General features: G+C 36.1%; 1 protein-coding gene across 1 annotated transcript in view; it reads left to right on the forward strand.

Moving 5' to 3' along the window:
- Window positions 1-14,338, forward strand: part of Gp210 (nucleoporin 210) — a 461,410-nt gene that overhangs the window by 269,958 nt on the left and 177,114 nt on the right. The window lies entirely within an intron of this gene.

Here is a 14,338-nt window from a genome sequence, read left to right on the forward strand (position 1 = left end):
ATTTTGCTGGCTTTAATTCTACTCTCCTCCTACTTGTTATTGTCCAGGTCTCAACCGCATAGGTCAGTATGGGAGCGTAATATATTTTGTACATTATTTCTTTACACTTCCTTCATACTTCATTATTCCAGACAAGATTTCTTTCACTCTGGTGGAGTGCATTGCACCGTCTCTTGCTAATCTCCATCTCCGGCCTTGTATTCCGCATTAGTTCTCTCCCTAGGTATTGGAAACTCAACATTTTCAAGCCTTTGACTACCAATTTTCACAATGCCTTTCCCTTGTCTTTCTCCTTTTGACATCACCCTGGTCTTGGTTTTCTCTGTGCTGATTTTCATACCATACTTTTACCTTTTCTTGTTCAGTGCAACGAGTTGTTCTTGTTCTTCGCTGTTTATTTCCCAGACTACAATATCATCTGCAAATAGTGATAACTTCATTTCCCTAATCGTATAAGTACAATTTTGTCCATAACCACTAGAAACCAAGGAGATGGCAGCACACTCCCCTGTCTTGACCAGTTTCATTTCTAAACCATCCTGTCTTTCCAAACAGAGTCTCTATGCTGCTGACACAGTTTTTGTACATTGCTTGCACCATTTCTACAGCTTGTGTACCCGGTCTCTTTTTGACCGTGGTTTCCCAAACCTTTTCCCTGGGAACACTAGCATTTGCCTTTGTTAGATCTATGAAGATAATGACCAGATCCTTTCCATATTTCTGATTCTTTTCCATTAATTGCTTCATGCTAAAGATTAGGTCCAAGGTAGATCTTCTGTTTCTAAATCCATACTGCTTCTCTTGCAATTCTCCTTTTCTTTCTTTCTTATCATTCACCTCTGTAATATCCTTTTCAGTATTTTTGCTACTTGTGATACGAGTGTGATCCCTATATTGTTATCACACACATTTTTGTCCCCCTTCTTAAAGACTGGCATTATTATTCTCTTTCCCCAGTCTTCTGGCACAAGTTTCTGGTTCCATATGCACTTTAAGAATCTCTATACCTATTATAGTCCAACAGGTCCAGCAACTTTATCATTTCCACACTAATTTAATCATCCCTGGTGCGTTCTCCATTTTCATTTTATGGATTTCTAATTCCACATCTAACATAGTTATATCATCATCTACTGTTAAGTCATCACACCGTATTACTACCATCTTCTCTCCGGAATTTCTCACATTCAGCGGTTTATCAAAATACTCTTTTCATCAGTTTTGTATAATCCCCTTCTTTCTTATTCTTATTCTTCTACCGCTTTTCCCATATCTGTGGGGTCGCGGGTGCGAACTGTGTTGCACATGTGGGTTTGGCCCTGTTTTACGGCCGGATGCCCTTCCTGAAGCCAACCCTATATGGAGAGATGTAATCACTATTGCGTGTTTCTGTGGTGCATTGTCTAAATATGAAGGTGAAAGTGTTGCGACAAACACAAATGCCCAGTCCCCGAGCCAGAAGAATTAATCATACGCGCTTAAAATCCCCGATCCGGCCGGGAATCGAACCCAGGACCCTCTGAACCGAAGGCCTCAATGCTGACCGTTCAGCCAGTAAGTTGCCCCTTCTTTCTTATTACTTTGTATTATTCCATACATCATTATTTTACTGCCAACTCCATCCATTTCCATCCTTTGGGTAAATTCTTCCCAACTTTTATTCTTGTATGAATTTCTTATATTTCGTTTTATTATCAAGGTAATTCCTTTTGCTTTCTTCCTTTTTATCTCTGTCCCATTCTTGCCATGCTTTCTTCTTTCATTTTACTGCTTCTCTTACCTTCTCACTCCACTATGTTGCCTCTTTTTCTTTCACTTCTTCAGTATACTATGACAGGCACTCTCTGCCCCATTTACAAATGCCCTTTTGAAGTTGGACCATTCATCTTCTACATTTCCTACTTCAGTAACTGGAATTTGTTGTTTTAGTCTCTCCAGAAATTCTTCCTGTATATTGTTATCTTTAAGTTTCCACACTTTTATTTTACTATCTCCCATCTCCTTTAATCTTTCCATTTTCCCCACTGTCTTTTTTTACTATCACAACTCCATGATCTCCATCGAATACTTCTTCTGGGAATGCTGTTACATCCATCAACTGTCTGTGATTTGTCCTTTCTGCCGGAAAGTTATCAATTACTGATTTCATTCTTCTGTCTCCCCACCCATACCTTGTAATTTTTGTATGGATTTTCTTACGAAACCATGTGTTGCCCACAATCATTCCTTTCCTCTTACAAAACTCAACTAGTTTCTCTCCTTCTGCATTCCTTTTTCCCATATCCATATCGTCGATAACTTCTTCCTTTCCTTATCTTTCATTTTCCCACTTGTGCATTGAAGTCTCCCAATGTAATCGCTTCCACATCAGTTATCTCCTTTTCTAGTGTCTCCAGGAATTCCTCCATATCGTCCTCTTTGTTCACTGTGGCGTTTCTGTGGCTTGATGGCATCCAATATGATAAAGTGCATCTGTTAATTACAGGCACTGCACCTTACATGTTTAAAGCATGCCAAGGGTTGAAAATTCTGTATACAGTAGAGCCTTGATTATCCGCTCCTGGAAACTACATTGTCCCGGATTATTCGTTCATATCACTTTGCCCCATGAGCATCCTAATTAAATCATGTTGTAAAATCCTGCATTATTCTTTCCTCGAAACTATTTCCCGGATGAACCGCCCAGAGATTTCAGTCCCATAAACGCTAAATCCTTGACCAAGTGTTTTTCAAGAAACCGTATTTCACGAAAGGATGACTACTGCATACCTATGTATATTCGTGTTAATGTCTCATTATTACAATAATTGGTGCAAGTAATGGAAAAGCTGTCGGTGACAAACTTACATGAAGGACCATCTTAGCATCACATTCGGCTGGTATTACAAGTAATATACTACATAATAATGTAGTATATTATTTAGCCTGTATTGAACAGTTTAACAGTTTAAAAATAAATGTTAACAATTCCACCTTTACAATACTTACAAAAGTTTTTATTCTTAGAGTGAAGTTGTAGTCCCTCTTTCGCACATCTTCAGCCTAGCAAAGAACGAAAGTTAAATAGTAAAATAACATAACAAAAGGAAAGGTGTTGTATACATACCTACAGCAACTCCAATTTACATGGTCTTAGTGTGCTATTTGACAAAGTGGGGACATGAAATCCATTTGAAACTCTCATCGTTGCGTACTTACTCCAACTCTGTTTGCCTTGCATCTGGCGGCCATGCTTTATGAAACAACGGACAACCCTGGCGTAGAGATTTAATACCGCTTTGATGGTGGCCTCTTCAACTTGGCGAGACTTCACTCGCAAAGACATACCAGTGTTGTAGTGATGAAGACTTCATTCTGCCCCACATTAGTATACAAATTTCAGGCAGTACCACTACAAAAGATTCCAGTCAAATTTATAAATGATGCCGATTTTATGTTTTAGGGGAGCATTAAAAGAAATTTTGCATCTTCCGATGGATGTGCCGAGTGATATGATATACGCTGAAATGAAATTTAAAGGTCTGGGTTTATTCTATGCATCATGGGAAATATATCTGCAACATATTAATGCATGTAAAATTTTGCGTTTTTCCAATAACATCTTTTTACACTCAACAAGAAACTTCTGTTAAGAAATCAGCACAAACCTTGCTGCATTAAATATAGCAGAAACTGAATCTGTTTGAGAAAAAAGGCATGGTTTTTTAGATGCCAAGGAATCAACTCAAATTGAGAAGAAGAGGTTTTGACAACTGGAGCAAGAAAGAGCATAAAGGTGAAGGTGTAGTCGTGTTTAAATAGTATACCCTAGCGAATACATGGATTTTGTAATCATAAAGGCTTGCCTTGCAATGAATGGCATGAGGAAATGAATATGAATGCCAATGTCTCTACTGTGCCAACAGCTTCTGTCGGTGTTGCCCCAGAGAGTTTAAAACTGTTTCACTTGTCCTGGGAGCCTATCCTCATGGTAATTTACTGCGCACCTCACGTCATAATGTAGCCAAATTAATTATAGCTAATGCTTTGAGAGGACAAAGTTATAATGCCTGAAGAAGTACATGGTCTTTCCAACAGAGGAAGCTACCAATACATTGACATTATTGTTTTTAAGGTATCCTATTCTGAAAGTTTCACCATTGATCCAGCAGTTGGATTTGAAACCTACGAAAACCAGCCAGAAGAGCTTGATGCAGGAAAAATTGAACAATTTATGAAGAAACGATGGACTATAAGCAAAAGTACAAGCTCTCATCCATCTCTGTAATGGGCTTGATGTTAGGTGCTTGAGGAACCACAACCAAATTTTTTGTCAAATTTTGCAATACCCTTGGGCTGAATAAGGATTTCATCTATAACATCACCATTACTACACTCAAGAAGTCCATCATCTTCAAGAACCATGCTTACGGACCTCAGATAAATGTTGGATGTGCCTCTTTCATATGCCTACTGTTATGTAATTTACTGGGTGTTGTGTTGCATTGCAAGAGACTATCCTCATTTTTTTCCGTATTGAAAGTCTGTTAAAGGAGAACAATAAAACTTTGATTTCCACCTATTCAATACATTAAAAGCAATTATAAAATTAGGATCTCATCCTTATTTTATTGCTAAATTATTAAAAACAAAGGACATCTTTCGTTCAAATTTTTGAACATCTTCAGCTATACACATTCTTAACAAGGTTAAAACCGGTAGCATTATTCTATAACTTACACTTATTGTTTACTGTTAGCAAACTTAACCATAATAACTATTAAAATTCTCTTGAATTTAAAGCTTTGTATATTACGTCGTCTTATTAAAACAATATAACTATTTGTTGTGTTTGAAACTTTACAACCTTGTTCTAATATTTGAAATACAATATCCCAAGTTAGTCATGTATAAATACATTTACAATCTGTTAAAGTTGTTGAATATCTTAAAATTATTTGTTGGAATACACATTAAAATCTTTTTGTTACTATTGGCGTGAGCTTTACCACACGTTGTACCTTATGGATATAAAATCTTAGTGCACTTTCAAAACAGCTGAGTTTAGGCGTGACTAACATTCTTTTCATCCGTAAAATAACAAAATGAAGCACACTGTTGATTATAGGTTATAAATTTGTCGTACTTTAAATATTTAACATCCAATTTTTCAAATTCACGAATTGCTTGTGGACTTTACCAGTGTAGAGTAATTCTACAGATATTAACAAGGACTTGCACAAGCAGTCGCCAAACAGCTGAGTGCACTAACGTAAATGCAGGCAGAAGTAGAAAGGAGATGTCAACAGACTTACTTTCGTGAAATTCGATGAAGTTACCACTTGCTTATCATCAAAACTTGACTGTCACCATTTGACTGAGTCCTATATTGTTTTAATAAGACGACGTAATATATAAAGCTTTATATTCAAGAGAATTTTAATAGTTATTATTGTTTACTGTTAACAAACTTAACCATAAGTGTAAGTTGTAGAATAATGTTACCGGTTTTAACCTTGCGCCGTTCCCGCGTCCAGGTCGAGACACACAAGATCCAGGCTAGCTCAAATATGATCACATTTGTCGCTGTTCACAGTTTACAGGCTATGGGTTCCGCATTAGAGACAAGATCACTGATTTATGCTAGTAGAAATATCTAACTTACGCAGAGGACGTCTCCTACTTGTATTCCTAGTTAGTTTCTACCTGCGGCTTACGAGATTTCCAAATTGTTAGTACTTACATCTAAGCAACTATTCTAAAAGTCATTAAAAGAATGATTAACTTTTACTATGCAACATTTATTGTAAATCAAGAAAGGTCAGACGCAAAAGCTTGTCAAGATTTCCTCTTTGAAATGGTAAGTAATGAGTATGGATATATATCTCAAAATTCATCTTGAAATATTAAGTTAGAGACATTGAATTGAAATAAAATATCAAATTAGGATAATTAAAAATGAAAAACATTACAATAAAGATATTAACTGAAAAATACTAGATTGAAATTAACTGATTGAAAAGAAGATAGTTTGAGTTAGACAAAGATATTAGTTGCATCTAATTAAATGAATGAAAATTACATTGAAACACACTATATACACTCGTAGATTGAGAGTCTTTAAATGTTGGACATAGTTTCCATACTTGGTAATGAATAAATCAAAAATTGGAATCACATCTTTCATCATGTAAATTCTTGAAAAATTATTCTGAAAATTCTACTTGCTTTCATCTCATTTTCGTTAATTCATTGCAATAAGTTAACTTTGTTTGACTGAAACTATTTGTGTCCAAATACACAACCTGATTGACATGGGAAAATATCTTCGGAAATATTTAAAACAGTTCATATGAATCACGTCTTTCAAACATGTTCTCATATTTCTTGGCATTTCTTCTTACAGAGACAAAGACAACTTCCTTTAAGTCAATATATTCCTTAAAATATTATGATTAAACATCATATCTAGAAATTATGCAAGTCTTTCCCTTATTTGAGATCATTAATTCAAGTGCACATCTATGTCATAACATTGTGCTATCAAGTGTATCTGACCATCACTCCCTCGAAACATACTGTAATCAGGTGGTCTACCTTGTGCGAAGACTTCACTTACTACCAACAACTCTTATTTGTGAAGCTAAGTCACCAGTGATATCAGTTAATGCATTGGAATAAACTTCAAAGCTTCCCTAATATGTGAGAAAATTCTTACGATTGGAAGAAATACATGTATGTAGGCTAATTTAATATAATTTTCCTTTTCAACAATCATTTGATAATCTACAATAAAAATATCAACATACGGACGTCATTGAGATTGTATCCTACTTTACTTATGGCTTATTCAAGGATAAACGGTCGACTGAAGACAAATTATATTCATTAACTACCTCAAAAATACGTAACTTGGAATACTATCTTCCTTAAAACAAACTATGACCATACTCACGAAGAACAATAAACATCACCAACATTAATCATCATGACCTCATATCATTATTCACATTAAAAAACCATCACTTCACATTTCATATCAATATAGCATTTCACTTCACCGTAACAGCATTAACTCATTCCAACTAGACGTATTTCTGTCATCATGGACCGTGTTCCTAACTACTCTGTCATAGTCTCAACCTTTTAATAATTCTGTAAAATATTACCATTTTACAAAGGTGAAAAATGAGAGTATCCTCCTAATTCAATACAATAAATATTCCGTCATTAGACGGAGTAAACAAATTCAAACATGTTTTGGCTCGTTTGAGTCATCTTCAGTGAAAAATGAGGGGAGATTTGAAATAATTTACATAATATAAGTTGAAAAAATGCTTAAAAACATAATGAAGGAGCAAATGATAAAACAAACAAAAGAGAGCCTAGACGGAAACAAAATTAGTACAAATATACAAGATTCTAATATCTTGTAATAATAAATATTACCATGTCCTATTTAGTAAACATATCCTACATACGATCTCATTTCCTCTATTACTTGATGTCATAAGTTCTCACATAAGCCATTATCGCGACATTGTTTGAACTTCTCCAAGAGATAAAAAGTTAACCTCCTCTCATATTACATTGACAACATTACGAACGGATGCTTTATTATCACTGGTTGACTATATCCTACACATGGATTTGACATTTAGGTCCGATGAATACCTATCAACCTTTAACCTAATTATGGTATTCGTCTTCTCGTATATAATCATTTCATTGACATTAAATTAGAATAGCACTTGGAAAAATAGATAAATTCTTACTTGTGTGGTAGACTTAAAGAAACCTATCTTTGCTCTGCGCTCCCCCGTAGTTTTCTCATGTCCAGGTGGATGGACATGCGGGCACAGCTCCTGGCATTTCCCTCATCTGTTTGGGAACATCTGGACCTGTCTCGTCTCGTTACGGGTCCTTATGGGCTGAAAACGTCATCCTGTGCGGCCTTCATCTAGGTAGCCTCGCCTCCATTTTCTTAATGTCGTCATCTTATGGATATGCTTTTCTACCATCTGCATGTGATAAATGAATATTGATCTTAGAAAAGTTAATCTTGGAAGTATTCTAAGATTTGGAATATGTAAAAGTGAATATTCCAATCAAATTATGGAGATTTATGTGTCTTTATATTTTTCTTCTCTGTCTCCTTGTCGATATTACAGTCCCTTAGCCTCTCAGAATTAATGGTATCGGCTAATACGTCGTCTTGGGTGTGTATTGTGACGTAGCAATGTAGAACTCTTTATATTTTAAAATACTATTTAATTTCACGGCGTGAAATATTCTGTAGCGCTAATACTTCATAAAATAGTTGTGAACAGTAGTTTCACTCTCTCTTGTAGCTAGTATTCTGGTGTAAGGATGCTTTTCTTCCTTTTACATATGACCGTGACGTTCTTCTTCTATGTGAATTGAATGTTAAATTTTTTTAATAATAACTCTTAACAATCTTCATACGTCATTCTTTACCACCGCCTTCTATATTTCTTTTTCGCTGAGCGCTTGACGGAAACATTACTCCTTTGGCTCGTAGTATTCTGACGATTTAATATCGACGTTCTGATGACTTAAACTCCATTTTTGTTCCGATTGGATCTTGTTGTGAACAGTGAAATGGCACAACCTTGTTAAGAATGTGTATAGCTGAAGATGTTCAAAAATTTGAACAAAACATGTCCTATGTTTTTAATAATTTAGCAATAAAATAAGGATGAGATCCTAATTTTATAATTGCTTTTAATGTATTGAATAGGTGGAAATCAAAGTTTTATTGTTCGCCTTGGGTGTTGTGTATCGTGCTCCGATGAAATATGTTGAAGACCTCAAAGAACCACTTCAGGACCTATTAGGCAGGTATGAAGATGTGATTTTAATGGGTGACTTTAATACTGACATGATAAAATGTGACTGCTGAATCTAGACGACTGGAAAGCATCCTTACCTCACTCAATTGGCAATCCTTCCCCTAAATCCTTCACACCACACAGCTACTTTCCATACACTACTGTATTTAATCATTACAAACAATACTGATAGAATGCAGACTCATGGACAACAGCCCGCTCCCGGACTTTCCCAACATGACTTTATTTATGCAATATACTCACTGAAATGCCCCAAATATGAACCTAAATTACTGCTTATCGAGACATCAAAAGTCTAAACAAAGATGCCATCATTGAGCACTCACTCAAAACACCGTGGCACAACGTATAGCTCGTACATGACATTGACAGCAAAATAAAATTGTCTAACGAACTGCTTTTAGGACTGTATGACAAACATGCCCCCATACGGACAGCACAAGTGAAACGAAAACCATCACCTTGGCTGACGCAGACATACGGGTAAAAATGAAGGATAGAAATGCAGCTTGCAAATATTGTATAAAAAATCCAGCCGCAGACAATTTTGAAAAGTACAGAAAATTGTGTAACACAACAACTCAATCAGGAATGCTACGATACACCATACACATAACATTTTAAAATATAACATTTCTACCAATGTTTGGACAATTCTCCGGAACATTGGTTTGACAAAAAATAAAACCAGCAAAAACAACACTGACTTGCCATTAGAAGAATTAAATAAATATTTCTGCTAACAAAATTCCCATTCAGACGAACAAACTAAAAAGGAAACAATCAACACTCTGCATGCAAAAAGAAAACATGATGGAGAAGAATTTTATTTTTCACATGTGCCAGAGAAGCAATTCATGAAATGAAGCCAGAGGCTACTGGATGGGACAGAATAAATTTCACTTTAATTAAAAGACTCTTTGAAATTGTTCTCCCAACAATTACGCATATAATAAATATCTCACTCATAACAGGAATCTTTCCAAATATATGGAAAAGTGCCATAATACGCCGATAAGAAAAATAGGTAATCCAACAAAACCCGAAGACTTTCAACCAATTTGCATACATCCTTGTCTTAGTGAAATATTAGAAAAGGTTGTTCACAACCAGATAAATTATCTTAACAAACACAATCTACTTGACAAATACCTGTCAGGATTTAGACCCAACCACAGCAATACTAAAAGTTACAAATGACATTCAAGTAAAAGTGGGCAATGGACAAATGATTATCCTTGTACTTTTAGATCTAAGTAAAGCATATGACTGTGTGGACAGCGAAATATTATTAGCTAAGCTACAAGCACAAAAATTTTCTTCAAGCGCACTGACATGGCTGCACTCCTATTTCATTGGGCGGCAGCAGTGTGTGTCAGCAGGTACGAAAGTATCCCGCTTGCAACCGTTACTTCAGCGGCTACACCAAACACAGTAAAGGGAGGAAAGTAAGTGCAATTACACAGTACCAAAGACCACTACACACACAATAAAACATCTGATGAACTACGCGGAACTCCGCTGATAACAACACTGGTGAAAATCAGTAGGGGCAACTTGATCATAATAAACCAGGAACGTGGAAAGGTGACTGGGAATCCTTACGAAGGGCCATGGAGGGGTGAAGGTTGCAGATTCTGAAAAGCCAACAGTGATCTCTGGTTTTCAAAATATTATTTACAAAATCGTCAGTACAAATTAACTTCCGGAACAAATTCAGCTGTACACCAAATCTAGATACTCACTACACATTATGTATGTTCTTTGACAAACTACAGGATAGGTGTTCTTAGACAAGAGCTTTGCCTTCAGTTCAAAGAGTTAACCAAGTGCATCTCAGTACAAATCAAATTTGACAAATACAATATTGAAGGAAGGAAGCACAAAATATTTTAGAGTGAAATCAAAACTTGCTTTTCACATCTGAACAAATAGTGGCGATTAGGACAAACTCCTGCGATACACCAAACGAAAACTAAATGGAACTTAAAACTGGACAGAAAAAACGCGCTTACCCCAAGGCAGACCATGCTGGTACCTAGGAGACGTTCACGACATCAAGAACTTTGGCAGGCTCGGCAGGTCAAGACCAAGACGGCACAGAGACATAAGACCTCAGATTTCAGACCATCTTCGAAAAGGTGCCTAGCTCCTTATAAAGGGAACCGTGGCCTTGGAGCAGCCAATCAGAACACAGGAGCTTGCCCGGATCGACCAATCACAACACTTACTTCAGTCGCGATGTTTAAATAACTTTCTCGAATACATACGATCGCGAGTCTTCCATTTCCAGAATAGTCATACTTTCTAGAATACATAACTAATACAAGGCAACACACCCTGTTCAAAAATTCATGTGACAACTTTCTGGACAGTTCCAGTAAATATAGAAATGAAACTTACTAGTTACACATACAATATGTTACCAAAATATTTACACTGTACAGGTTAGGTAGTTACATGGAATACAAATAAAACATTCTATCACCACACTTCAGATCATACAGTAGGTACTACTTATCAAGATTTACAAATAAAAACTTCTATATAAACACTTTCCACTTCCAATATATTCTACACCTGTGTCACGCTGGCAACAAACTGAAGTTGCTGTAGTTCAGGGCAGTGTTCTAATGCCACTGCTATTTTCACTGTACTTGAATGACCTATCAGAACATATAAAAACTTGTAAATACCATTTCTACACAGATAACATTCAACTATATATACTGTACATACAAACCCGAAAGACATCCAACTAGAGGGTACGATGCGCATTGGTATCACCCAAATATCACTGTAAAATTTGTCACAAATGGAACATAATAATTGCTTTTACACATATCAAGTGAAAAATCCCTGGCAAATTAAGAAATACCGTCGTTATTTGAGAAATATGAAAACATACTTAAGGCTTGTAGACAGGACTGGTTTATGACGTACTGCGCTGCTGGTGCCGTCTTTTGTTACTTTCTTCAGGTCCAGGGCTAGCACCGTGGAATGGGAGTGCTATGTCTGTAGATTCTCATTATCTTTGTCCATTCACTGCTGGTGTCGTCTTTTGTTACTTTCTTCAGGTCCAGGGCTAGCACCGTGGAATGGGAGTGCTATGTCTGTAGATTCTCATTATCTTTGTCCATATGACTAGAGCGGCCAGTTTAAACAGCAAAATGGAGGTCAACAGAAAAATAAATATTTTTATTTCTGTTCGAACCAATAAATCACTAGTCCACTGAATTTTTCTTATGTACATTGGCCATACCATTTTGTCGCCTATTAAATATTGCATATCGCAATACAATTCGTGAAATGATGATGTTTGACAAGTGAAGCAATGAAACGAAAGCAAAGAACTTCAGTGAACGCAGATATCACACACGAAATCGTTGAAAGTGTAAGACAAAAGACATACGTGTGTCACTGTGAGCGCAACACCAAATGTACTTGTAAAGTGGTAAAGTACGTATATATAATATTCTCCAAAAATCAAATATTTCTTAATTTGCCAGGGATTTTTCACTTGATATGTGTAAAAGCAATTATTATGTTCCATTTGTGACAAATTTTATAGTGATATTTGGGTGATACCAATGCGCACAATACCCCCAACTAGATATTAACAAACTAAATGATGACCTGGAAAATATAAAAGACTGGACTACAAATAGTTCTCTTAAAAATCAATCCATTCAAATAGCAAGCAATCATAGTAGGATCCAAAAGTAATCGTACCAAACTGAAAAGTGTTAAAATTCCTCTTGTCTGATTCCACGCAGTGCCAATACGAATGAACGAAACTGTAAAGAAATTTGGCCTCATTTTTTATAAGTACTTAAACTGAACGGAGCACACGACGAAAATTTGCCAACGAGTATTCTTTTCTTTGCACTCCCTTCGAAGTTTATGAAATCTCTTTCCACTAAATACAAGAAAGTTAAATGTTCAAAGCTTAATTCTGCCAATCTTCGATTATGGTGACGTAATATACAACAACGTATACACCACACTTAACAATAAACTTCAGCGGACGTATAATACATGCGTCCGTTTTGTGTTATGCCCAGGTATTGTCATATATCACCCTGTCTTGAACAGCTGTCGTGGTTATATTTGGCGGAGAGAATAAACCTTCACTCTGTTTCGTTTGTCCACAACATCCTCCGTACAGACACACCAAGTTATCTGAGAACGAATCTTAAATACTTGTAATCCCCAAAAAGTATACCCACAAGGTCAGAAACCTCTTCACTGCTGAGCTTCCCAATTTATCACATGACAGGTTACGGCAACTCATTCGCACCTGCAACCATACGCTCCTGGAATTCCCTTCCAGTTGTAATTGGAGACATACATAGTAGAAATGTATTTAAAAGGAGATGTTATAAATGGTACATAGACTTAAGAAATTGGTATTTAATTTTTTTTTTTTTTTTTCATAGTAACTCTCAGAAATTTACCTTTTGTTTATAACTATTATTAAGTTTACTTTTATAATTAATTATATGTAATTAGGAATCTTAAGACTCTTTAGTTTGTACAATGTAGCATAATTATATAAGATGCTTTGGCATAACAGCAGGCTTCATAGCCTGAGCCACGCCATATAAAATAAGTCAATAAATAAATAATTTTATACTATCTCGTGAAAGCCTAATCCATTCATCTATGTTTATTATTGTTATTCAGGTACTCTTTGTCCTTTGGCATCCTGCTGCTGTTGTGAGAAGATTGTACAGTAAATAAATAAATTCATTGACTTCTCCATTTTAGGTGTGAATGAGCTTATATCCGTCTCCAACATCATGAGAATTCTGCCCATTGTGGTTTATTTATTTATTTATTTATTTATTTATTTATTTGTTTGTTTGTTTGTTTGTTTGTTTAATGCAAACAATTTCCACCTTGCAATTTTTCATCAAATCTGCCAGTTCGGTGTTGCAGCCTATCAGGGTACCAGTATTCAGTGAAGCAAATGAAGTTGTGTTGTTTGGCCAAGTTTCTTTAGCCAGTTCCGCCCTTGAATCGGTAGCCTTTACCCATTTGTCGCTGTGGTCAGTTGAGGCCAATACACGTCACTTTCTGGGTATGTCCTACCAATTCTACAATTCATTTTGACAAATCAATGCATTTATTTGCAACAGATCAAGCAATAGGCGGCGCATTTGGATCTAGAAGCTATCGGCTTGCATTTAGGGAGTAGTGGGTTCAAACACCACTCTTAGCAGCCCTGAAGATGGTTTTCCATGGTTTCCCCATTTTCACACCTGCAAATGCTGGTGTTGTATCTTAATGTAGGTCACGTCCACTTCCTTCTCACTCCTAGCACTATCTTATCGTCACCATAAGACCTACCTGTATCGGTGGCACATAAAGCAAATTGTGGAGAGAGAAAAAAAAGTAGTGACAGATTGTAAGTTATAAATTAGCCCGCTTTTGACATGGGGGACAGGCGCTACTTTAGATGGGTTTCAGTAGCATTTCCTCTA

This window comes from Anabrus simplex, chromosome 4 (assembly GCF_040414725.1).
Source record: "Anabrus simplex isolate iqAnaSimp1 chromosome 4, ASM4041472v1, whole genome shotgun sequence".
NCBI classification, from domain to species: Eukaryota; Metazoa; Arthropoda; class Insecta; order Orthoptera; family Tettigoniidae; genus Anabrus; species Anabrus simplex.